Source organism: Lactuca virosa, chromosome 2 (assembly GCF_052849685.1).
Source record: "Lactuca virosa cultivar CGN04683 chromosome 2, Lactuca_virosa_CGN04683_v6, whole genome shotgun sequence".
Classification (NCBI taxonomy): Eukaryota; Viridiplantae; Streptophyta; class Magnoliopsida; order Asterales; family Asteraceae; genus Lactuca; species Lactuca virosa.
The window spans coordinates 303,247,932-303,274,031 of NC_136427.1; positions in this window are offsets into that span (position 1 = coordinate 303,247,932).

Consider the following 26,100-nt stretch of genomic DNA (forward strand, 5'->3'; position numbering starts at 1 on the left):
TTTAATCCATTTTAGGCTTTTAGCACAAATAAAATGCCTCTTTTATATATTATCTAGTCGGGTATGAATTATATTTGACATCTCTAATTCAAACATTCAAACTTGTTTTGTGCTCCGGATGATTGTTACATGTGACATGTAATGAAATATTGAAATAGATTACAAATACTCTTTACACATGCCATGACGAGAAATTCAGAATAGTATTCATTGTCTTCAATACTGAATGCAAATGTCCTTTTAAGGACAGTTCTATTTTTGGTAGGGTTGATCAAAATTTCAAAATTAAAGAGTAACAATTAAAATCACCGACTAAAAAACAAAAGTTAAATAAACAACAATAATGATCTTGATAAACTTGAAATACTAAATTATGAATGTTTTATGGATACTTCATGAACTCTATAGTTTTTGTTCATATAGTTTTTTACACTTTAAAAGTTATGAATGTTTGAAGTTGGATCATGTTTCCATACTGTAACATATCCATGAGTTTAGACATGTTGCTCGACTTGCTCCATACCAAATTTTATTTCCTGTTTAAACTTTAAATCATACATAATGAGTCATTGTTGGAGTTTTTTTTTATTTATTTATTGTAGATTTCGAAGTTATCAAGTATCAATATAGCTAAGAGCCTAAATTGGGCTTGACAATGGATTCATTGGATTGATTGCTTTGGATCACTAGCGGGCTACTGGACATTTACCTACATGATAAACAACCACTATCTTGTGCAATACATTAATACAATAATAATAATAATATAATACAGCAATTGCGATGCAACTACACATGTAATATTATATACAACATACATGGCATATATCAAAGATTGTAATACTTGTGACATTTTTACATCCTTCTATGAAAAAGTGTGTTTCCAACACTAACCCACCACAGAAGTCTAGTATTATTGTGTGACAGTGTGAACGCTTTGTATATCTGTTATGGCAATTACAATTAATTAACACAGCAATCGTCATTTGATTGTATATATTGTCAAACTAAGCAATTTATATCAGTTGTTTATTTCAGTAATTATCACCAATTTCATCCTAATTTAGATTTATATTCGAACCCAACTACTTAACTAACCAGCATAGGTGATGTTAGGTATGAACCCAAGTTATTGAATTAACCAAATCATGAAAGTAGTACTTATTCCAACTTGAATTCATGATAAACATGATACATCATTAATGAATTCAATACATGACATCAATTTACTAAACCTCTAACATGAAGATGGCATGGGTACGAATCTTGACTACAATAGCATCTAAACAACTTGAATTCATGATAAACATGATACATCATTAATGAATTCAATACATGACATCAATTTACTAAACCTCTAACATGAAGATGGCATGGGTACGAATCTTGACTACAATAGCATCTAAACAACCAGTAACAGAGATGATCGTACCTCATATTAAGGTTTAGTTACTCCACATGAGTTAATATTCATAAAAAACTCGACTTCCAGCACAAATAGCGATCCCTAACCACCCCTGGTACATCAATGATCGATGTAGTCCCACTTCTTGAATCGAGTTTAATCTTCCAAGCTCGTCTATAATTATCCCGATGAAATTGATTTTTCCTGTTTTGCCTTCGGAAGTGATAATGCAGCAAGTACAGGGAGAACTCCCATTGATTTCCTGTAGATTCATCCACTTCTTGAATGGATTTCCGACCACCAGGTCCGCCCTCGGCTCCTTGCGTTGCCCTAATACCACCTATCGCCACCCCTGCTACACCCTCCTCCTTCTCGATCTCTCTTTCAATCACACCCATTCTTTCCCGCATCTTCTGATTCTGTCTACTAACCCACTCCCAGGATCTGTCGTGCTCAACCCCACTGTTTGCGATCGGCACACATTGAATATGCGTGTGTGTGTCTAGTTAATTTCCGATCGAACAAACCCACTCTAGCCTAAATGCTTAATCATGTTTATTTTACTACTAGCTGTGAGACCCGTATGTTATACGGGTTTAGTAAAACAATATATATATATATATATATATATATATATATATATATATATATATGAAGGTTTAAACATAAATTTATTTAAATTTGAAATTTTAGATTTGAAATTTAAAATTTAAAATTTGAATTTAAAAGGAAACATATATAAGTATTAATATTGTAATTTATTGACTATTATTAATTAGGGCAATTATTAATTGATGTGTAAATTTGATTTGTTAATTAAGAAAGGATAAAAAATGACAAAATGGCAAATAGAAAAAATATTTATTCAAAAATACCAAAAAATGACACGTGTCCAAGTTAATGTAAGAGTGACAAGTGGCAAAAAACTTTCATTTATTAGAAACTAGGTTATAACTCGTGTATTACACGGGGTCTGCAAAGTAAAACAATTTTGAAACTTAATAGACATAATAATTAATAATATAAATCATTGATGTGAATGAGCCGTTTAAAATAAAGGCCATTTAAAATATAAGTCATTGAAACTTAAAACAATCTTAAAGGTGTAACCATAGTTTGACCATAATACCCTTACACTTCAAAATAAAAGTTATTGATGTGAATGAGCCCTTTAAAAATCATGAATTGATATCAATGTCAAACATATGGTTTTTAAGACTATCAAACATCAATTTAACATATTAAAAGCATATCTGTCTTTTCTTGATGTTTTGAAGATGATAACAAACTAATATCTGTTAACAACCTACTAACAAAAAAACTCAAAAACTGATAACAACGTACTAAACACTTTTGGGAAAACTAATCTTTGAGTTCCAATTCCAAGTCTATAGCATCTGCTTATAGATATATTTAAATCAAATCCCCTACACAAACAAATATTCACTTATGAATTCCGAGGACAAAATTAATACTTTATAAAGTCAACTTGTAATATTGTTTATCTTTCATTATAAATAGTTTAGGTTTTTGGGAAGAATTAAAATACTAACCTCCATCTTATGCCTTATCTTTCATCATAAATAGTTTAGGTTTTTGCATCTGCCTATAGATATATTTAGATCAATCCCCTTGTCTTCACAAAATCGCAAAACCAAAGTACTCTGATTCGAATTAGCACGTTGATACATATTAATTGTTAAGCAGATACATTTGCAATAATAAAAATGGTGATGCATACCTGATGCTAGAAATAGAAACGTACCACAACCTACCTACTTATCAGCACCTTGGCAAGGTAAAATTAACCTGCGTTCACACGAAAATCACAAAAATTAAGTAAAAATCTGACATACTGGTAAAAATAAAAATAAAAAGTTCATTAGTAAGAGTTTGTTGGTTCCTTCAAATAAAGAAAATATTTTCAAAGATCGAGAGAAAGGGGGTGTCTTCTATAGCAAAAAGAAGTAGAAAAAAAATCAAGAGATGTGTGTTTTACGGAAGCTGATTTTGGGAGGAAGAGCAAACAGTGGGTAGTTGAATACTTAGGGTTTTGATGGTGGAACATGGTAAGATCATGAGAAAAAAACAGACGTGGATGGAATTACATAAGAGGCTGCAAATGAAATTACTCAAGCGGCTTCAAGTTGCCTAAAAATGTCATCATTTATATTAAAAATGTTGAAAATATAATATGATTACAACAATATAAAAGAGCACGGTATGAACATTGGGCCAGTTTTAAAGGCTTCAAGTTGTCATCTGATAGGTAGGACACAATTAAAAACTGTCACACCCCCGAACCAGACGGCGGAAACGTCCGAGGGCTCGCGTGACTTAAATTGAAATATCATCACAATGAATATACATGAAACATAACACATTCATCACCAAACATTACATAGTACAACTGTCATTGTTTACATCAAGTACATGGTTTACATTACATGATCCCTAAATATAAAGTGTTTGGTGATTAGCAACTACAAAAGAAACTTTCAACACACTGGATGCTTCCTCGTTCTAACGATTACCTGAGAATACAAGTTATTTTGAAAACGGTCAACATATATAATGTTGGTGAGTTCATAAGTATGTTTGATGTAAAATAGTTTATGTTGTTCGTAAAACCCAGAAAATCCGATATTTTCTGTAATAAGACTTTTCATGAAAATGTTGTGATGATCCTGTAAGTATATGCGTGAATGATTTCAAAACGTGTATAAATGAGAAGTTTTGCAGTATAGTTTTTGAAAATACAAGTGAGTAATATTGGTTTCCCCGGAAAACCCGATGTTTTCCGATAAAATATTATGATTGTTTTGTATTATTGTATCGTCACAGCGAATGAATATGATTTCCCCTGATTACTTAGATGGTATTGGATCTCTATGTGAGTTGTTATAACCATGCATGATAATGACTAGTTCGTCTGTCTTGGCATTCTAATGAACACCGGAATTGATCTTAAGATTTTGTCACCCTAGACTGGCCGAGTCTAACTGTAGCGAACAGCTTAGGTCTGGGGGAGTCACCCCCGTATAGATCTATACACAAAATCTCGCTCTCCCTCCAGGAGACTTTGATTACAACTACAAACTACGACCGACACTTATTGGTGTCGCCCGTTATTACTCGCTTAATCCAAATGAATTTGATTAACCTTGATTAATGACCTGATTTTAGTTTACTTGAAGAGAAGGTAAGCCTAACAGACGAGGAGAAGATGACTACTAGGCCCTACTAATTACGTATGTTATTTAAGGCTGTCGAGTATACGAAAGACACGTTGGCCCATTTCGCATAAGATTTATTTGGACCTTACTAGCAATGCTAATGGGCCACTGAGGCCCAATAGCATGTAAAAGCCATTGAGGGTCCCTTAAGCATGTAATTGGGTCACAGGAGGCCCAATAACATGTATTATTTATGTTGGGCCCAAAAGTCATGTTAATGAGTCACGAAGGCCCAATAAGCATGATTAGAATCTTTCAAGCCCAACAATTAGAATGTTTACTTGTTTTGTATAGTATTAGTGTTGCGAAGTTGTTTAATCGATATGTCGTAATAATCACCAATTTGTTTTATAACGATTCATAGATTTATAAAAATAGTTATTTTTCTATTTAAAACCCATAAGTTATAAAGTTTTGTATATTTTGACCCAATTATTTTATTATTAACATAATTGACTAAAAATATTAGTTTGACCAATTCAGCCCCTTATTTTGGTAAAGTTGGCAATTTTTAGCCCTTTTATGAAAAATGACATATTAGGTCCTTGAACTATTTTTCTTGACATTTTTGACCTAAACACTTAATTAAATGATGTTTTTGTTGGATAAGGTGTCTAAGTCCATAACTTATTTGGTATATACTTGACCCGACCCGGCATGGTCCATTTAGGTTGCACTTCACCCAAACTGTTTATGGATAATTTTATGAGAATTGTATACTTACGATTTATTAATATATTATAAGTTATAATATATTAATATAAAGTCATGTTATTTAATTAGTTTTAATCTTGAATTAATTATGAATTAATTTAGTGATTAAAAGGAAGACTAATTAAATCATGGGCTATTGTATTTATATGGTGTGGGCTAATGCTCATTTGTTAATGGGCTAAGCTTATATGGAAGTCCATGGATGATCCATGGAGCTTTTAACCCATTGATCCTTGGAAGAGGAAAAGACATGGGTTATTAGGGTTTCACCCTAACCATGCACACTATATAAACAAGCTTATGTTGCATGAAAAACACCCTTGTGTGTGTGTAATAGTGGTGGCCGATTTCTAAGTGTTAGTATACTCTCTCATATATTTTCCAAGTTTGTGGTGATTTGTGATTTTCATTTGAGGCATTCACATTATTGGTGCTTGGCTCTCAAACTCCAAGGAATCAGCAATCAACTAGAGGTATGTAATTCATCTAGTTCTTTTATGTTTAAAAGTACCCCATGTCATGCTAGATAGGTTATAAACCTTGGAAATTAATATTTTGCATGTACCTTAGACAAACATAGATCCAAGGTTTATTAGGGTTGCATGTACACTTAGGAAGTGTTAGAATGCTCAAAACCCAACAGTTTTAAGCCCAAAATTTTATTTAGGACAGTTTCAGCCCCTTAGTTTAAAGATTTGCATTTAAATCCACACTTTTTGCAATTTTTACAATTTTTACCCAAAATCCAAACTCTTTGCATTTTTAGTCCCTTTTAATAAATAAGGCCATTTTAACCCCTGAAATAGGTTTATATACGTTTATAGCCCCTGTTTTGAGAAAACTTTCCATTTCAGCCCCTTAAATTTGATTTTTCGCATTTTTTGGGCCTAAATAGTCGAAAAGCCCAAATTTTAGCCCATTAGGCTAAAATTTACATTTTTAGTCCTTTAAAAAGCCTAATATTTATAAAAACTCTTATTTTAGCTGTTTTGACCTTTTGATCCTTGTAGAAACCGTGAATGACATCTTTTTCCCCATCTTTTGTTTATTTATCAAAAATGGTCCAATAATAAATTTTATGTTGTAGTGTGTTTATTTTAAAGCTTGTATAGTAGGTTATCTTGACATGTTAAGTGAAATATGACCTAGATCACATATTTTTCCTTCTTGAACTATAGATCTCGAAATATCTTTCATTTTTAGCACATATTTACCACAAAAACACAAGAAATCACACATAACATACAAATACACATAGATCTTCGCATTTTACTTGTATTCTCCCCCATAAATCATATGAAAACCGAAAATAGAGGGGTATGAACTCACCTTAGGTTTGTGGGTTCGGTTTTGAAAAAAGAAATGGAAGAGTTTGGTCCTAGCAACTTCCTTGAGTAAATCTCGAACTCAAGAAGATTTCTAAGAGTATAAACACCAAAAACTTTGTGTAAAGGAATGATCTAACAAGAGAGTGAAGTTATGAAGCTTGGATGTGTAAAGACTTACCAAAGATTGACAACACTTGATGAAGACTCTTGAATCCAAGCCAAATTTTCGAGAATTCTTTGGAGGAAGGAAGGAGATGGCCTTAGAGAGAAATGGAGAGAATTTTTGTGTAGTGTGTGTGTGTTGTGTGTCTTCGGCCGAAACAAGAAGAGGGGAGAGGGGAGAGAGTGAGATGATTTGACATGCATGGAAACATGAGAATGGTGCATGGATACCCTATGTATATTTATGAGGTGGCACAACAATTGTCAGCCCTCATTTATCCATTCTTTTATATTTTTTTGTTTTACTTGGGCCGAAATGGGCTAAGGAAAGAGGAAGGAATCACTTTGGCCCATTCTTGCCTTGGCTCGAGTTCATGTGGCCCATAAGGAAAACTTACGGCCCATTGGGCCCTTAGGGTAGCTCACAGCCCAATTTTTGTATAAGAGAATGGATTTGAGTCCATTAAAGCTAATTGGATTAGTTATGGCCCAATAAGGCCCATTAAAGATAAACTAGTCCATTTTAGGCTTATAAGGCCCAAAAAGGTTAAGTCTTATGAGAGTGGGTCCAATGAGAGCCCATTTGAGAGTTCTAAGCCCAAAATAGTCAAATTGGAAGCTTATTGGCCCATTAGGCCCAATAAGGAAACCCTAGTCCATATAGGACTTAAACCGGGATTTCTAGGGTTTTCAACTTTACTTGATGAATCTAGGTTTGAATGTGTTTCCATAGGTTGAACTTCAAGCATAACATGAATTAGGGTTACGAGTTACAGTAGATAATGTTTACAAGAGTACATAATTTCCTAGCTAGAATGCTAGTTGTGACAAAAACATCTTTAGGTCTTGACTTCTTCTTTTGCTCATCAGGGGGCATAAGATTTTGCAACCTACAAAAGAAGCATAGATATAAATTATTCCACTTCTTAGTTCCTTTAACCTGCATTTCACAACAATTCACATAAACAACCATTCACGCACACACACTCACATAGTCACATAGTCTCATTCTCATACATGCACATACACAAAATCACATACATACAACCACATAAACACCGATAGGTAATGAGGTGTCCCACTTCCAGAGCTATTTTTGTCCAACAAATTACAATATATGTTAATTATATTTATACCTTCAATGTAATCTGAACTCTAGAACACTACCAACAAATAGTCATCACGTTTTTCATATGCTTTTATTTGTATCAATCAAGATAAACCTCAGGTAACCGTGAACATGGATACAGACCCTGCAATACCATTTAAACAACCATCATTAAAAAGTTATAGTGCTGGGAAAATTGAAACCTCAAAGGTCAACGGATTAGTCAAAGGTTGCAGATCTTGATTGCCGGAATCATAGTCAGATCTCACCGGACCCCTAAAAATCTTTTGTATCGACTTCATCGAAGTACTAAAAAAACCAATCCTTGTTCTTAAAGCCTTCAAAAGCATTTTCTTGCTCTTGGTTCGTTCTACTTTTCTCTGGTTAAAAGTAGTAAACAATAAACAACAAAATGAGGAAAAATATATGAGTTGCAGATCGCCGCTCGTCGGTGAGGAGCAGAAGATATGAGTTGTAAGATAAAAGACTTTGAGGAAAAATGTACCTTTAATCAAAACTCTTGAGCTCGGTTGAGAAAAATTCCGAATTTACAAAAACCACTTGTCGTCGTCATCTTCAGCCACAGTCCAGTAGCACTTTAAGATGCAATTTGTGGATGACATATTAACCATAGAGCGAGGGGAGGAATTCAAATTTCGAAAAATGCTTTTCAATTTAGGAAGAAGGCGAGATCGAAGAAAGATCACAAAATTCACGGTATTTGATAGTTTTGGGTTGAATTGTGTTGCGTCTTGGGCTCGGTCCTTAGCCCAGTTTTGTTTTCCGGTTTGGGCCTGTCCAGCCGTGTTTTGTTTATTAGGATTTAGTATTTAAGGTGCATGCATGCATCCTTTATGGTAATCGCTTTAATTATTATTCAAAGTATTGTACTACAAACCCTAGCTCGCCTCTACAGTGGAAGTTCTTCATCGAGCTCTCCTGAGGCGTGACTACATTTGAATCATTAAGCATTATTTGATTCTATATTGTGTTTACTGTGTTTATTTGATTTCTTATTGTTTAACCTGTTGAAGATCTAATCGATCTAAGAGTTTTTCAACTCATCAATTGGTATCAGAGCAGGAGACTGTGTAATTAATACACATCTCTTCTGTTGAAGAAGATCTTAGGGTTTTCTGCTTAGATTGGTATCACTAGAGCCGTCATCTGCTATTGACGTTGTTCTTTGAATATTCAGTCTTGCCCTAACGTTATTTACAAGTCTGATCTTAAGCAGTTTTAAACAAACGTCAACATTTCCATGGAAGATTCTTAGTCAAACCCAATCAATATCTCCAACAGCATAGGATCGACGACAAGGATTCCTATATTATACACTCAGAATTATGAGGTCTGGGCGCATCACTTTGAAGACTACATGATTGGCTCTGAAGACAATGGATACTTGATCTGGGAGGCGATCACTGTAGGTCCATTCGCTCACTCAAGCTCTTATAGAATCATTAAAACTCAGAAGGAGTACAATCAACTCATCAACGACGTGAAAGATATACCCCAAGATGAGAAGGAAAAGTTTCAATGCAACATCAAAGCCTTGAGGATGATTAGGTTTGCTTTACAATCGGACACGTTTCGGTTGGTACGCTCATGCACAACAGCAAAAGAAATTTGGAACAGATTGAAGGAGTTGTATTCTACGGATGAAGATTTTGAGCATTCAATCCAAACATTGTTGCTCTCAGAATTTGGTGACTTCAAGCAGAAGCCTGAAGAGAAGCTCGTTCAAGCTTTCGATCGCTTCAATAATCTCTTAAGTAAGATGACAAAGCATGGGATTAAAAGGAAGGTCATTGAACAGAAGGTAACATTCATGAATGGCCTCAGATCAGAATGGATGGCTGTGGTATCTACAGTGAAGGCACATGAACAATTCAAAAGTTATTCTCTTGCAAAACTGGTGGGGATATTAAAGTCGCATGAAAGTGCCTTGACTAAAGAAACGAATGTTGTTTCTGGCATGGGATCTTTGGCCCTAATCTCCAAAGGGAAGAATAATGCTGAGGAAGAAGAAGATTTAGATCTCTCTGAATATGATCTATCAAGTGAAGATTATGCCTTGATGGTGTCAAATCCTAAGAAGTTCATCAAGAGAAGGTTCTCTACAAACAAGAACCGAAACTGGCAAGGCAACTACAGTGCCGAGAAAGCAAAGAAGGAACCGAAAAGTGTTTCTCAGACTGAAGAACCAAAGAAGGAAACGAAACTTGGAGGAGATTCGGGCTTTAACTGTCACTACTGTGGAGGTAAAAATCACTTTGCCAAAGACTGCATGCTAAGAAAGATGTTTGAGAAGAACGAAGATGAGGATGAGGAAGCGAACCTCACACGGCGTTTGGAGGAAATTAGGAAGAAGAAAGCTGGATCTAACAGTACTATGAATGCTCTTATTGTGCAGGGAAACAATATTGACGATGAGTTCGGCGGTGTTGAAGTTTGGTCAACCGATTCAAAGGATGAAGAAGTAAGGAAGCCTACTCATGGCGAAGCTTTGTTGGTGAAAGAGGAGAACGTTGCTGGAAAGTGTCTAATGGTGACTTCAGGAGTGTCACAAGTGGAAAGTTGTACTGCTGTTGAGGGATTGAATGAAGCAAAGGAGCGTAAAGACAGGTGTTTTGTAGCGAAACCTGTCAGTGAGTAGATCAACGAATGTGACGAGTTGATCAAGAAGGTACAATCCATTCTTGTTTCCATGCAAATTCCAATCACTAACTATGAAAAAGAACTAAATGGATTAAAATCTAGATTCTCTAGTATTAGTAGTAGTTTGTCTCAAACTCGCGTCACAAATTCTAACCTAACTGATCAAATCAGCAGGGTATCATCGAAGAGTGAGGAGAGGCGTATGTGGATTGAGCAGAAGGAGAAGGAGTTAATTAGGTCTAGGGATGAAACAATTTATTTGCAAAGAGATAATTTAAAGCTTTTGAAACAACGAAATGTTTTTTGTTTAATTGCTAAGCGGTTATATACCAATATTACTCAATTGCATCTTGATTGTGAAATAGGAAAGAAGATACATCGTACGATTTTGCCCTTTCTTGAGTTAAAGGAGGACGAAATCGATGCTAATGCATATAACTGTGAAAGCGTTGTTTCTTCTGATGATGATCTCCCGCCTACAAAATTGGTCTTGACAAAATAGAGTCCTTCATACAGTCAAAAGACCATCAGGACATGCTCAAAAATTTGTTAGATGAAAATGACAAATTGAAAATCAAAACCGAAACTGTACAAAAATTTGACTCTTTGAATGCGAAGTTAAATTCAAAAAACAAAATTGATTTTAAAAAATCTTCTAAATTCAATGAGGATGATGATATGAGTGATATTTCTGTAGAGGATGAGGTTGATTGTTCTGAATTTGTCAAGAGCGAACCCGAAAGTAATAAAAATCTTATCTCTGAAAACTCTGTTGAATTCGCTCGTCTATCCAAAGATAAGGCCAAAGTTCTTAAAGAGAAAGCTGTTATATATCAAAAGGTTCAAACAACTCCAAATCAGGTTTACAAAGTTCATGGAGTTACTCAACAGCAGACAACAGAACTGACAGCATTTGTGGCAGAAGATAATGCTGATGGATGTGATGAGTTTTTCTGGTCAGCACCAATTGATAACGCAGATGAAACAATAGGTCTGTCTTAGAAAACATCATGGAGAGTAAAAGGAAGGTATGTACTATAACCGCTCAATGATCCAACACGCTTTGATGTGCCCAGTACAAGCGGTACCAAAACTCCTTCAGGCGAACCAATGAAGGTGTCAAGTGAATCATCTTCACCGAAGAGTGAGCCTCATACTAAAAAAACAGACAAAAAGGCCAACATCCACAATAATCCGAAAAAGGTGTTAAACCAAAAACATCAACGGAATTTGAGGTACAAGAAGAATCTCTCTGAAAGGAAACAGTTCTGGCGATCTCAAAACCCCAATTACGTTCGCTATGAAAAGCCTTCGAAGTCAAAGGAGGAAGGAAAAGCAAACTCCAGCGTTCACACTCAACTTGGAGAAAACAACCGAAAACAGAGTTTCGGTCCTCCTAACCAAATCAACCGAAAACAGAGGTTCGGTCTACAAAGGTGTAACGCCCGTAGATCCGGGCTAGTCAAATTAGAGGCAATGAGTGTCGAAAACGAATTTTTGGCAAAAGATTATTTATAATAAATAATCTTAACCAAGTTGTAGAATATTTCTCAAGGTTTCCATACATATAAAGAACTCCGAAATCCGAGTTATAACGAAGAAGTTATGGCTCGTCGAAGTTTTACGGCAAAACCGGCACGGCACCGGGAAACGTAAATAGTGAACTTATGATGGAGCGACTTTTAGCCTTAGTGATCTAAACAAAAGTTGTAGAAAACGTTAAACCGAGAGCGTCCATAAAAAGAACGCCCAAATCTGACTTCGTATGAGGAAGTTATGATTTTTCGAAGTTTCGGCTTAGCAGTGTACAGCCCGAAACTCGAATTTTAGTTCGAGCGGTTTTTGGCTTACGCGACCTAAATGAGAGTTGAAGATCTCATTAATAGGAACTCAATGGTAAAAAGACAGACAAAAACGGAGCTCGTATGCTAAAGTTATGGACGAAGCTTAGTCTCTACTTTTCGACCGCGACGAATTCGATACAGTTTTGTAAATCCGAGATAGAATGAGAATTAGCCAACGAGGTCTAAATGAGAGTTGAATATCTCATTAATAGGAACTCAACGCTAAAAAGACAGACAAAAATGGAGCTCGTATGCGAAAGTTATGGACGAAGCTTAGTCTCTACTTTTCGAGCGCGGCGAATTCGATACAGTTTTGTAAATCCGAGATAGAATGAGAATTAGCCAACGAGGTCTAAATGAGAGTTGAAGATCTCATTAATAGGAACTCAACGGTAAAAAGACAGACAAAAACAGAGCTCGTATGCGAAAGTTATTGACGAAGCTTAGTCTCTATTTTTCGAGCGCAGCGAATTCGATACAGTTTTGTAAATCCGAGATAGAATGAGAATTAGCCAACGAGGTCTAAATGAGAGTTGAAGATCTCATTAATAGGAACTCAGCGGTAAAAATACAGACAAAAACGGAGCTCGTATGCGAAAGTTATGGACGAAGCTTAGTCTCTATTTTTCGAACGCGGCGAATTCGATACAGTTTTGTAAATCCGAGATAGAATGAGAATTAGCCAACGAGGTCTAAATGAGAGTTGAAGATCTCATTAATAGGAACTCAACGGTAAAAAGACAGACAAAAACGGAGCTCGTATGCGAATGTTACGGACGAAGCTTGGAGACTACTTTACTATACAATTCCTATAAATAAGAGATGACCTCTTCATAATTTCCTCACACCTTCAAACCTTTCTTTCTCTCTCTAACTTCTCTCTAACCTCCCTAAACCCCTCCCAAGTCTAGGGAACCTCCTTAGCATGAGAAGAAAGCCCCGGAGCGCCCGACGGCTCCGAGAAGAAAAGCTTTCGGCTCGGAAACGCTGCTCCAGCGAAGCCCGCTTTTTAATAAAAACTCGTTGTAAGTGAGCTACGCCTACGCTGTTTTTAATATAACTTCTAATTAATTATAGTAACATTATTAGGACCTTAAAACAATTATTTGGGATATTATTATGAGTTATATAAGAGTGTTGTTTAACGCTTATATAATAAGAATAATAATAATAATAATAATAGCTAGACTATTAATTATTCGCGGTTAACGTTAGAATAAACCCTAGTGGTATTGATACTAGGTTTTATCGAAGGAAATTGTTTTAAGAGTAACGAAGCGCTGTCTGAGTTTGGAATCATCACTTTAACAGGTGAGTGCATGGTCCCTTTCATCTTACACATAGATATGAAGTATTTTATATAAATTACGTGCTATGCGTGCATATTATCTGAATACTTGCTGTCTATGATGGATGAATGATTTTATACATGTTTTAAATAATTTAAATATATATTTATTTTATATCTACAAATACGTTGGGATAAAACATGGGTAGATGAAATAGTTGGTGTGTGATGAAATAAAATGATGAGAGATAGGTGATGATAGGAAGGTGATGATAATTAGGTGATGGATAGGTGATGATGAATCGGTGATGTAGGATGAAAGATACTATAACCTTGTCCGACAATTTGGAGATGTAGTCATCTACTAGAGTATAGATGGCGACCACGGAATATTCTAGACAACCCGTGGAAACACCAACAGACTTATAACCTGTAGGTGATGAATTACGAGTCCAGGTGATGTGGTGGCTGTATATTCATGCGATGATACTCTAACCCTTACTATGAATTACGAGTTCAGGCGACGTTGTAACTACGTATTCATGCCTTAGGAACGAGCATATACGGAAATGTGAGGTAGAAAGATGAGAGGGAAATATGATATAGGAGATGACCCTTAAGATAATTCTTTAAGGAATATTAAAGAAGATAACGGGGATGGGTAATCGGGTTGATTTTTTGATGTTTAAATATAATAATTATATTATTGTGGGTTGAAAACCCTATGTACTCACCAGGTTTCCCAACCTGACCCACTCCAGCTTATTTGTATCACAGGTGTCGATACGAAGCTACTTTGCACTGAGAGATTTAAAAGAGATGTAGATCACTAGTGTAAATGAATGTAAGTTCTGTTTATGCTTATGTTTATGTATTGACGATGACATCCCAAATGTTTTAACTGAATAAAAATACATTTCTTCGGAAATGCTTTGATAACGTATTTTTCATGTTTTTCTGGGAACAAATTCTGCAACATTTTTATTAAAAGAAGTACTCTGATTTTTATAAAGCATAAACAAAAATCGGTCTTTTCTGGCCGTGAAAATGGGGATGTCACAGTTGGTATCAGAGCATTAGTTTAAGCGAACTAGGAATATGGATTTATTTCTAGACTTAAACTTAGAATGCTAAGCAATGATGGTGAGGAGTGTGTCTAATAAATTTTAGGAAAGTACACCTAAATAGACACGAGCACTAGCTCATTTAGGGAAGATGCCTAAATTGCTTTATGTGCTAAATGATTGTGATGTTTTATGATGTTATCGTTTGATCGGATCTATGGTATGTTGCCGACCGGATCTGGAAATTTTATGTGTTTAGATTTCTAAACGTTTAAATACGGTATTAGAACTGGCATGTAACTTTTCAGAGTAATAAGCAGGATTACGCGTCTAAATCTTCTCTATCTATATTCTCGTCTCGATGCAATGAATGCATGCTTCCGTGAAAATAACGCCATGGTGAAAGACTCATAGAGAATTGATTAAAAAGAGGAAATGAAAAGGATTATGATAGTGAATGACACCTATCGGAAGATATTGTAAGAGTGGTATCTTGGCTTTAGAAAATGACAAGCGGTACGTTTAGAGGAGTACGGTACGTCCGAAGTACACCTTCGATCGGCAGGATGATGGAACGATTGGTGTAATTCCTGAAGTTGTCCCATCGTATGGAGTTTCCACCACCAACCGAGTTGAAGTAGAATTGACGATCAAAGATACGCATGGAAGAAGTCCTAGTAGAGTCTAGGAAAAATTATATGATTGTTTGGACACATTTGTATGTGTTAAAATTATTTTTGTGATAATAACTTGGGGAACTGCGAGACAATACTTGGGACGAGTATGAGTAGGTGTGAATGGTAGTAGAGGCCTATACTACCGGAAGCACAGGACTCACGCTTGGATCAGGGAAAGTCACAAGGTTACCAAGAAACTAGTAATTGATTTCGTTTTATTCGAGTATGTCGTTACCATCGAAGATGATTGTTATTCCGACCCTAGTGGTCATATCAAATTGAGTTCGACTACGATAAGTAGGTTACGTGGTTCAGAGAACCAAGTTTGATGTAGCGTCCGACTTAAACCAAAAGATTGAAATCAAAGCGATCAATAGAAGTATCACGATTGTCGCTAAAAAGGATTGTAGCTAGAGATACTAAGTTTTAAGATGTGATTATGTCACATTAGAACATGAAGGAAGGTATAGTCTGTTCTGGAATTTAACTCTAAGAGATTTGAGTTTAAGCACACGATGAGAGGTCATTAGAATATGACACATCGGTACGTTGTAGTAACAGATGAGCTTATCTTAAGCTTTCTAAGAAGAAGAAGGAGTCTCCATCAAGGATCGAGATTGTGACTCGAATGTCATAGTTTGGAGTCTAACGAGCAGGTGCAAGTTCGAGCACCGCTTGCAGTCAAGAAGACCAAGAGTTAGATACACATTTGAAGGAACATAGAAGTTACGATTAATACCTAGGATGAAGAGATAACGTATGGAGTCATTATACAATCCTGTTTCGTTGATGATTCCGGGACGTAATCATCCTAAGGGGGAGATAATTGTAACGCCCGTAGATCCGGGCTAGTCAATTTAGAGGCAATGAGTGTCGAAAACGAATTTCCGGCAAAAGCTTATTTATAATAAATAATCTTAACCAAGTTGTAGAATATTTCTCAAGGTTTCTGTACATATAAAGAACTCCGAAATCCGAGTTATAACGAAGAAGTTATGGCCCGTCGAAGTTTTACGGCAAAACCGGCACGACACCGGGAAGCGTAAATAATGAATTTATGATGGAGAGACTTTTAGCCTTAGTGATCTAAACAAAAGTCGTAGGAAACGTTAAACCGAGAGCGTCCATAAAAAGAACGCCCAAATCTGACTTCGTATGAGGAAGTTATGATTTTTCGAAGTTTCGACTTAGCAGTGTACAACCCGAAACTCGAATTTTAGTTCGAGCGGTTTTTGGCTTACGCGACCTAAATGAGAGTTGAAGATCTCATTAATAGGAACTCAATGGTAAAAAGACAGACAAAAACGGAGCTCGTATGCGAAAGTTATGGACGAAGCTTAGTCTCTACTTTTCGAGCGCGGCGAATTCGATACAGTTTTGTAAATCCGAGATAGAATGAGAATTAGCCAACGAGTTCTAAATGAGAGTTGAAGATCTCATTAATAGGAACTCAACGGTAAAAAGACAGACAAAAACGGAGCTCGTATGCGAAAGTTATTGACGAAGCTTAGTCTCTACTTTTCGAGCGCGTCGAATTCGATACAGTTTTGTAAATCCGAGATAGAATGAGAATTAGCCAACGAGGTCTAAATGAGAGTTGAAGATCTCATTAATAGGAACTCAACGGTAAAAATACAGACAAAAACGGAGCTCGTATGCGAAAGTTATGGACGAAGCTTAGTCTCTATTTTTCGAGCGCGACGAATTCGATACAGTTTTGTAAATCCGAGATAGAATGAGAATTAGCCAACGAGGTCTAAATGAGAGTTGAATATCTCATTAATAGGAACTGAACGGTAAAAAGACAGACAAAAACGGAGCTCGTATGCGAAAGTTATGGACGAAGCTTAGTCTCTATTTTTCGAGCGCGGCGAATTCGATACAGTTTTGTAAATCCGAGATAGAATGAGAATTAGCCAACGAGGTCTAAATGAGAGTTGAAGATCTCATTAATAGGAACTCAACGGTAAAAAGACAGACAAAAACGGAGCTCGTATGCGAAAGTTACGGACGAAGCTTGGAGACTACTTTACTATACAATTCCTATAAATAAGAGATGACCTCTTCATAATTTCCTCACACCTTCAAACCTTTCTTTCTCTCTCTAACTTCTCTCTAACCTCCCTAAACCCCTCCCAAGTCTAGGGAACCTCCCTAGCACGAGAAGAAAGCCCCGGAGCGCCCGACGGCTCCGAGAAGAAAAGCTTTCAGCTCGGAAACGCTGCTCCAACGAAGCCCGCTTTTTAATAAAAACTCGTTGTAAGTGAGCTACGCCTACGCTATTTTTAATATAACTTCTAATTAATTATAGTAACATTATTAGGACCTTAAAACAATTATTTGGGATATTATTATGAGTTATATAAGAGTGTTGTTTAACGCTTATATAATAAGAATAATAACAATAATAATAATAATAGCTAGACTATTAATTATTCGCGATTAACGTTAGACTAAACTCTAGTGGTATTGATACTAGGTTTTATCGAAGGAAATTGTTTTAAGAGTAACGAAGCGCTGTCTGAGTTTTGAATCATCACTTTAACAGGTGAGTGCATGGTCCCTTTCATCTTACACATAGATATGAAGTATTTTATATAAATTACGTGCTATGCGTGCATATTATCTGAATACTTGCTGTCTATGATGGATGAATGATTTTATACTTGTTTTAAATAATTTAAATATATATTTATTTTATATCTACAAATACGTTGGGATAAAACATGGGTAGATGAAATAGTTGGTGTGTGATGAAATAAAATGATGAGAGATAGGTGATGATAGGAAGGTGATGATAATTAGGTGATGGATAGGTGATGATGAATCGGTGATGTAGGATGAAAGATACTATAACCTTGTCCGACAATTTGGAGATGTAGTCATCTACTAGAGTATAGATGGCGACCACGAAATATTCTAGACAACCCGTGGAAACACCAACAGACTTATAACCTGTAGGTGATGAATTACGAGTCCAAGTGATGTGGTGGCTGTATATTCATGCGATAATACTCTAACCCTTACTATGAATTACGAGTTCAGGCGACGTTGTAACTACGTATTCATGCCTTAGGAACGAGCATATACGGAAATGTGAGGTAGAAAGATGAGAGGGAAATATGATATAGGAGATGACCCTTAAGATAATTCTTTAAGGAATATGAAAGAAGATAACGGGGATGGGTAATCGGGTTGATTGTTTGATGTTTAAATATAATAATTATATTATTGTGGGTTGAAAACCCTATGTACTCACCAGGTTTCCCAACCTGACCCACTCCAGCTTATTTGTATCACAGGTGTCGATATGAAGCTACTTTGCACTGAGAGATTTAAAAGAGATGTAGATCACTAGTGTAAATGTTTATGCTTATGTTTATGTATTGACGATGACATCCCAAATGTTTTAACTGAATAAAAATACATTTCTTCGGAAATGCTTTGATAACGTATTTTTCATGTTTTTCTGGGAACAAATTCCGCAACATTTTTATTAAAAGAAGTACTCTGATTTTTATAAAGCATAAACAAAAATCGGTCTTTTCTGGCCGTGAAAATGGGGATGTCACAGTTGGTATCAGAGCATTAGTTTAAGCGAACTAGGAATATGGATTTATTTCTAGACTTAAACTTAGAATGCTAAGCAATGATGGTGAGGAGTGTGTCTAATAAATTTTAGGAAAGTACACCTAAATAGACACGAGCACTAGCTCATTTAGGGAAGATGCCTAAATTGCTTTATGTGCTAAATGATTGTGATGTTTTATGATGTTATCGTTTGATCGGATCTATGGTATGTTGCCGACCGGATCTGGAAATTTTATGTGTTTAGATTTCTAAACGTTTAAATACGGTATTAGAACTGGCATGTAACTTTTCAGAGTAATAAGCAGGATTACGCGTCTAAATCTTCTCTATCTATATTCTCGTCTCGATGCAATGAATGCATGCTTCCGTGAAAATAACGTCATGGTGAAAGACTCATAGAGAATTGATTAAAAAGAGGAAATGAAAAGGATTATGATAGTGAATGACACCTATCGGAAGATATTGTAAGAGTGGTATCTTGGCTTTAGAAAATGTCAAGCGGTACGTTTAGAGGAGTACGGTACGTCCGAAGTACACCTTCGATCGGCAGGATGATGGAACGATTGGTGTAATTCCTGAAGTTGTCCCATCGTATGGAGTTTCCACCACCAACCGAGTTGAAGTAGAATTGACGATCAAAGATACGCATGGAAGAAGTCCTAGTAGAGTCTAGGAAAAATTATATGATTGTTTGGACACATTTGTATGTGTTAAAATTATTTTTGTGATAATAACTTGGGGAACTGCGAGACAATACTTGGGACGAGTATGAGTAGGTGTGAATGGTAGTAGAGGCCTATACTACCGGAAGCACAGGACTCACGCTTGGATCAGGGAAAGTCACAAGGTTACCAAGAAGCTAGTAATTGATTTCGTTTTATTCGAGTATGTCGTTACCATCGAAGATGATTGTTATTCCGACCCTAGTGGTCATATCAAATTGAGTTCGACTACGATAAGTAGGTTACGTGGTTCAGAGAACCAAGTTTGATGTAGCGTCCGACTTAAACCAAAAGATTGAAATCAAAGCGATCAATAGAAGTATCACGATTGTCGCTAAAAAGGATTGTAGCTAGAGATACTAAGTTTTAAGATGTGATTATGTCACATTAGAACATGAAGGAAGGTATAGTCTGTTCTGGAATTTAACTCTAAGAGATTTGAGTTTAAGCACACGATGAGAGGTCATTAGAATATGACACATCGGTACGTTGTAGTAACAGATGAGCTTATCTTAAGCTTTCTAAGAAGAAGAAGGAGTCTCCATCAAGGATCGAGATTGTGACTCGAATGTCATAGTTTGGAGTCTAACGAGCAGGTGCAAGTTCGAGCACCGCTTGCAGTCAAAAAGACCAAGAGTTAGATACACATTTGAAGGAACATAGAAGTTACGATTAATACCTAGGATGAAGAGATAACGTATGGAGTCATTATACAATCCTGTTTCGTTGATGATTCCGGGACGTAATCATCCTAAGGGGGAGATAATTGTAACGCCCGTAGATCCGGGCTAGTCAATTTAGAGGCAATGAGTGTCGAAAACGAATTTCCGGCAAAAGCTTATTTATAATAAATAATCTTAACCAAGTTGTAGAATATTTCTCAAGGTTTCTGTACATATAAAGAACTCCGAAATCCGAGTTATAACGAAGAAGTTATGGCCCGTCGAAGTTTTACGGCAAAACCGGCACGGCACCGGGAAGCGTAAATAATGAATTTATGATGGAGAGACTTTTAGCCTTAGTGATCTAAACAAAATTCGTAGAAAACGTTAAACCGAGAGCGTCCATAAAAAGAACGCCCAAATCTGACTTCGTATGAGGAAGTTATGATTTTTCGAAGTTTCGGCTTAGCAGTGTACAACCCGAAACTCGAATTTTAGTTCGAGCGGTTTTTGGCTTACGCGACCTAAATGAGAGTTGAAGATCTCATTAATAGGAACTCAATGGTAAAAAGACAGACAAAAACGGAGCTCGTATGCGAAAGTTATGGACAAAGCTTAGTCTCTACTTTTCGAGCGCGGCGAATTCGATACAGTTTTGTAAATCCGAGATAGAATGAGAAATAGCCAACGAGTTCTAAATGAGAGTTGAAGATCTCATTAATAGGAACTCAACGGTAAAAAGACAGACAAAAACGGAGCTCGTATGCGAAAGTTATTGACGAAGCTTAGTCTCTACTTTTCGAGCGCGGCGAATTCGATACAGTTTTGTAAATCCGAGATAGAATGAGAATTAGCCAACGAGGTCTAAATGAGAGTTGAAGATCTCATTAATAGGAACTCAACGGTAAAAAGACAGACAAAAACGGAGCTCGTATGCGAAAGTTATGGACGAAGCTTAGTCTCTATTTTTCGAGCGCGACGAATTCGATACAGTTTTGTAAATCCGAGATAGAATGAGAATTAGCCAACGAGGTCTAAATGAGAGTTGAATATCTCATTAATAGGAACTCAACGGTAAAAAGACAGACAAAAACGGAGCTCGTATGCGAAAGTTATGGACGAAGCTTAGTCTCTATTTTTCGAGCGCGGCGAATTCGATACAGTTTTGTAAATCCGAGATAGAATGAGAATTAGCCAACGAGGTCTAAATGAGAGTTGAAGATCTCATTAATAGGAACTCAACGGTAAAAAGACAGACAAAAACGGAGCTCGTATGCGAAAGTTACGGACGAAGCTTGGAGACTACTTTACTATACAATTCCTATAAATAAGAGATGACCTCTTCATAATTTCCTCACACCTTCAAACCTTTCTTTCTCTCTCTAACTTCTCTCTAACCTCCCTAAACCCCTCCCAAGTCTAGGGAACCTCCCTAGCACGAGAAGAAAGCACCGGAGCGCCTGACGGCTCCGAGAAGAAAAGCTTTCGGCTCGGAAACGCTGCTCCAGCGAAGCCCGGTTTTTAATAAAAACTCGTTGTAAGTGAGCTACGCCTACGCTATTTTTAATATAACTTCTAATTAATTATAGTAACATTATTAGGACCTTAAAACAATTATTTGGGATATTATTATGAGTTATATAAGAGTGTTGTTTAACGCTTATATAATAAGAATAATAATAATAATAATAATAGCTAGACTATTAATTATTCGCGGTTAACGTTAGACTAAACCCTAGTGATATTGATACTAGGTTTTATCGAAGGAAATTGTTTTAAGAGTAACGAAGCGCTGTCTGAGTTTGGAATCATCACTTTAACAGGTGAGTGCATGGTCTCTTTCATCTTACACATAGATATGAAGTATTTTATATAAATTACGTGCTATGCGTGCATATTATCTGAATACTTGCTGTCTATGATGGATGAATGATTTTATACATGTTTTAAATGATTTAAATATATATTTATTTTATATCTACAAATACGTTGGGATAAAACATGGGTAGATGAAATAGTTGGTGTGTGATGAAATAAAATGATGAGAGATAGGTGATGATAGGAAGGTGATGATAATTAGGTGATGGATAGGTGATGATGAATCGGTGATGTAGGATGAAAGATACTATAACCTTGTCCGACAATTTGGAGATGTAGTCATCTACTAGAGTATAGATGGCGACCACGGAATATTCTAGACAACCCGTGGAAACACCAACAGACTTATAACTTGTAGGTGATGAATTACGAGTCCAGGTGATGTGGTGACTGTATATTCATGTGATGATACTCTAACCCTTACTATGAATTAAGAGTTCAGGAGACGTTGTAACTACGTATTCATGCCTTAGGAACGAGCATATAAGGAAATGTGAGGTAGAAAGATGAGAGGTAAATATGATATAGGAGATGACCCTTAAGATAATTCTTTAAGGAATATTAAAGAAGATAATGGGGATGGGTAATCGGGTTGATTGTTTGATGTTTAAATATAATAATTATATTATTGTGGGTTGAAAACCCTATGTACTCACCAGGTTTCCCAACCTGACCCACTCCAGCTTATTTGTATCACAGGTGTCGATACGAAGCTACTTTGCACTGAGAGATTTAAAAGAGATGTAGATCACTAGTGTAAATGAATGTAAGTTCTGTTTATGCTTATGTTTATGTATTGACGATGACATCCCAAATGTTTTAACTGAATAAAAATACATTTCTTCGGAAATGCTTTGATAACGTATTTTTCATGTTTTTCTGGGAACGAATTCCGCAACATTTTTATTAAAAGAAGTACTCTGATTTTCATAAAGCATAAACATAAATCGGTCTTTTCTGGCCGTGAAAATAGGGATGTCACAGTTGGTATCAGTGCATTAGTTTAAGCGAACTAGGAATATGGATTTATTTCTAGACTTAAACATAGAATGCTAAGCAATGATGGTGAGGAGTGTGTCTAATAAATTTTAGGAAAGTACACCTAAATAGACACGAGCACTAGCTCATTTAGGGAAGATGCCTAAATTGCTTTATGTGCTAAATGATTGTGATGTTTTATGATGTTATCGTTTGATCGGATCTATGGTCTGTTGCCGACCGGATCTGGAAATTTTATGTGTTTAGATTTCTAAACGTTTAAATACGGTATTAGAACTGGCATGTAACTTTTCAGAGTAATAAGCAGGATTACGCGTCTAAATCTTCTCTATCTATATTCTCGTCTCGATACAATGAATGCATGCTTCCGTGAAAATAACGTCATGGTGAAAGACTCATAGAGAATTGAGTAAAAAGAGGAAATGAAAAGGATTATGATAGTGAATGACACCTATCGGAAGATATTGTAAGAGTGGTATCTTGGCTTTAGAAAATGTCAAGCGGTACGTTTAGAGGAGTACGGTACGTCCGAAGTACACCTTCGATCGGCAGGATGATGGAACGATTGGTGTAATTCCTGAAGTTGTCCCATCGTATGGAGTTTCCACCACCAACCGAGTTGAAGTAGAATTGACGATCAAAGATACGCATGGAAGAAGTCCTAGTAGAGTCTAGGAAAAATTATATGATTGTTTGGACACATTTGTATGTGTTAAAATTGTTTTTGTGATAATAACTTGGGGAACTGTGAGACAATACTTGGGACGAGTATGAGTAGGTGTGAATGGTAGTAGAGGCCTATACTACCGGAAGCACAGGACTCACGCTTGGATCAGGGAAAGTCACAAGGTTACCAAGAAGCTAGTAATTGATTTCGTTTTATTCGAGTATGTCGTTACCATCGAAGATGATTGTTGTTCTGACCCTAGTGGTCATATCAAATTGAGTTCGACTACGATAAGTAGGTTACGTGGTTCAGAGAACCAAGTTTGATGTAGCGTCCGACTTAAACCAAAAGATTGAAATCAAAGCGATCAATAGAAGTATCACGATTGTCGCTAAAAAGGATTGTAGCTAGAGATACTAAGTTTTAAGATGTGATTATGTCACATTAGAACATGAAGGAATGTATAGTCTGTTCTGGAATTTAACTCTAAGAGATTTGAGTTTAAGCACACGATGAGAGGTCATTAGAATATGACACATCGGTACGTTGTAGTAACAGATGAGCTTATCTTAAGCTTTCTAAGAAGAAGAAGGAGTCTCCATCAAGGATCGAGATTGTGACTCGAATGTCATAGTTTGGAGTCTAACGAGCAGGTGCAAGTTCGAGCACCGCTTGCAGTCAAGAAGACCAAGAGTTAGATACACATTTGAAGGAACATAGAAGTTACGATTAATACCTAGGATGAAGAGATAACGTATGGAGTCATTATACAATCCTGTTTCGTTGATGATTCCGGGACGTAATCATCCTAAGGGGGAGATAATTGTAACGCCCGTAGATCCGGGCTAGTCAATTTAGAGGCAATGAGTGTCGAAAACGAATTTCCGGCAAAAGCTTATTTATAATAAATAATCTTAACCAAGTTGTAGAATATTTCTCAAGGTTTCTGTACATATAAAGAACTCCGAAATCCGAGTTATAACGAAGAAGTTATGGCCCGTCGAAGTTTTACGGCAAAACCGGCACGGCACCGGGAAGCGTAAATAATGAATTTATGATGGAGAGACTTTTAGCCTTAGTGATCTAAACAAAATTCGTAGAAAACGTTAAACCGAGAGCGTCCATAAAAAGAACGCCCAAATCTGACTTCGTATGAGGAAGTTATGATTTTTCGAAGTTTCGGCTTAGCAGTGTACAACCCGAAACTCGAATTTTAGTTCGAGCGGTTTTTGGCTTACGCGACCTAAATGAGAGTTGAAGATCTCATTAATAGGAACTCAATGGTGAAAAGACAGACAAAAACGGAGCTCGTATGCGAAAGTTATGGACGAAGCTTAGTCTCTACTTTTCGAGCGCGGTGAATTCGATACAGTTTTGTAAATCCGATATAGAATGAGAATTAGCCAACGAGGTCTAAATGAGAGTTGAAGATCTCATTAATAGGAAATCAACGGTAAAAAGACAGACAAAAACGGAGCTCGTATGCGAAAGTTATTGACGAAGCTTAGTCTCTACTTTTCGAGCGCGGCGAATTCGATACAGTTTTGTAAATCCGAGATAGAATGAGAATTAGCCAACGAGGTCTAAATGAGAGTTGAAGATCTCATTAATAGGAACTCAACAGTAAAAAGACAGACAAAAACGGAGCTCGTATGCGAAAGTTATGGACGAAGCTTAGTCTCTATTTTTCGAGCGCGGCGAATTCGATACAGTTTTGTAAATCCGAGATAGAATGAGAATTAGCCAACGAGGTCTAAATGAGAGTTGAATATCTCATTAATAGGAACTCAACGGTAAAATGACAGACAAAAACGGAGCTCGTATGCGAAAGTTATGGACGAAGCTTAGTCTCTATTTTTCGAGTGCGGCGAATTCGATACAGTTTTGTAAATCCGAGATAGAATGAGAATTAGCCAACGAGGTCTAAATGAGAGTTGAAGATCTCATTAATAGGAACTCAACGGTAAAAATACAGACAAAAACGGAGCTCGTATGCGAAAGTTACGGACGAAGCTTGGAGACTACTTTACTATACAATTTCTATAAATAAGAGATGACCTCTTCATAATTTCCTCACACCTTCAAACCTTTCTT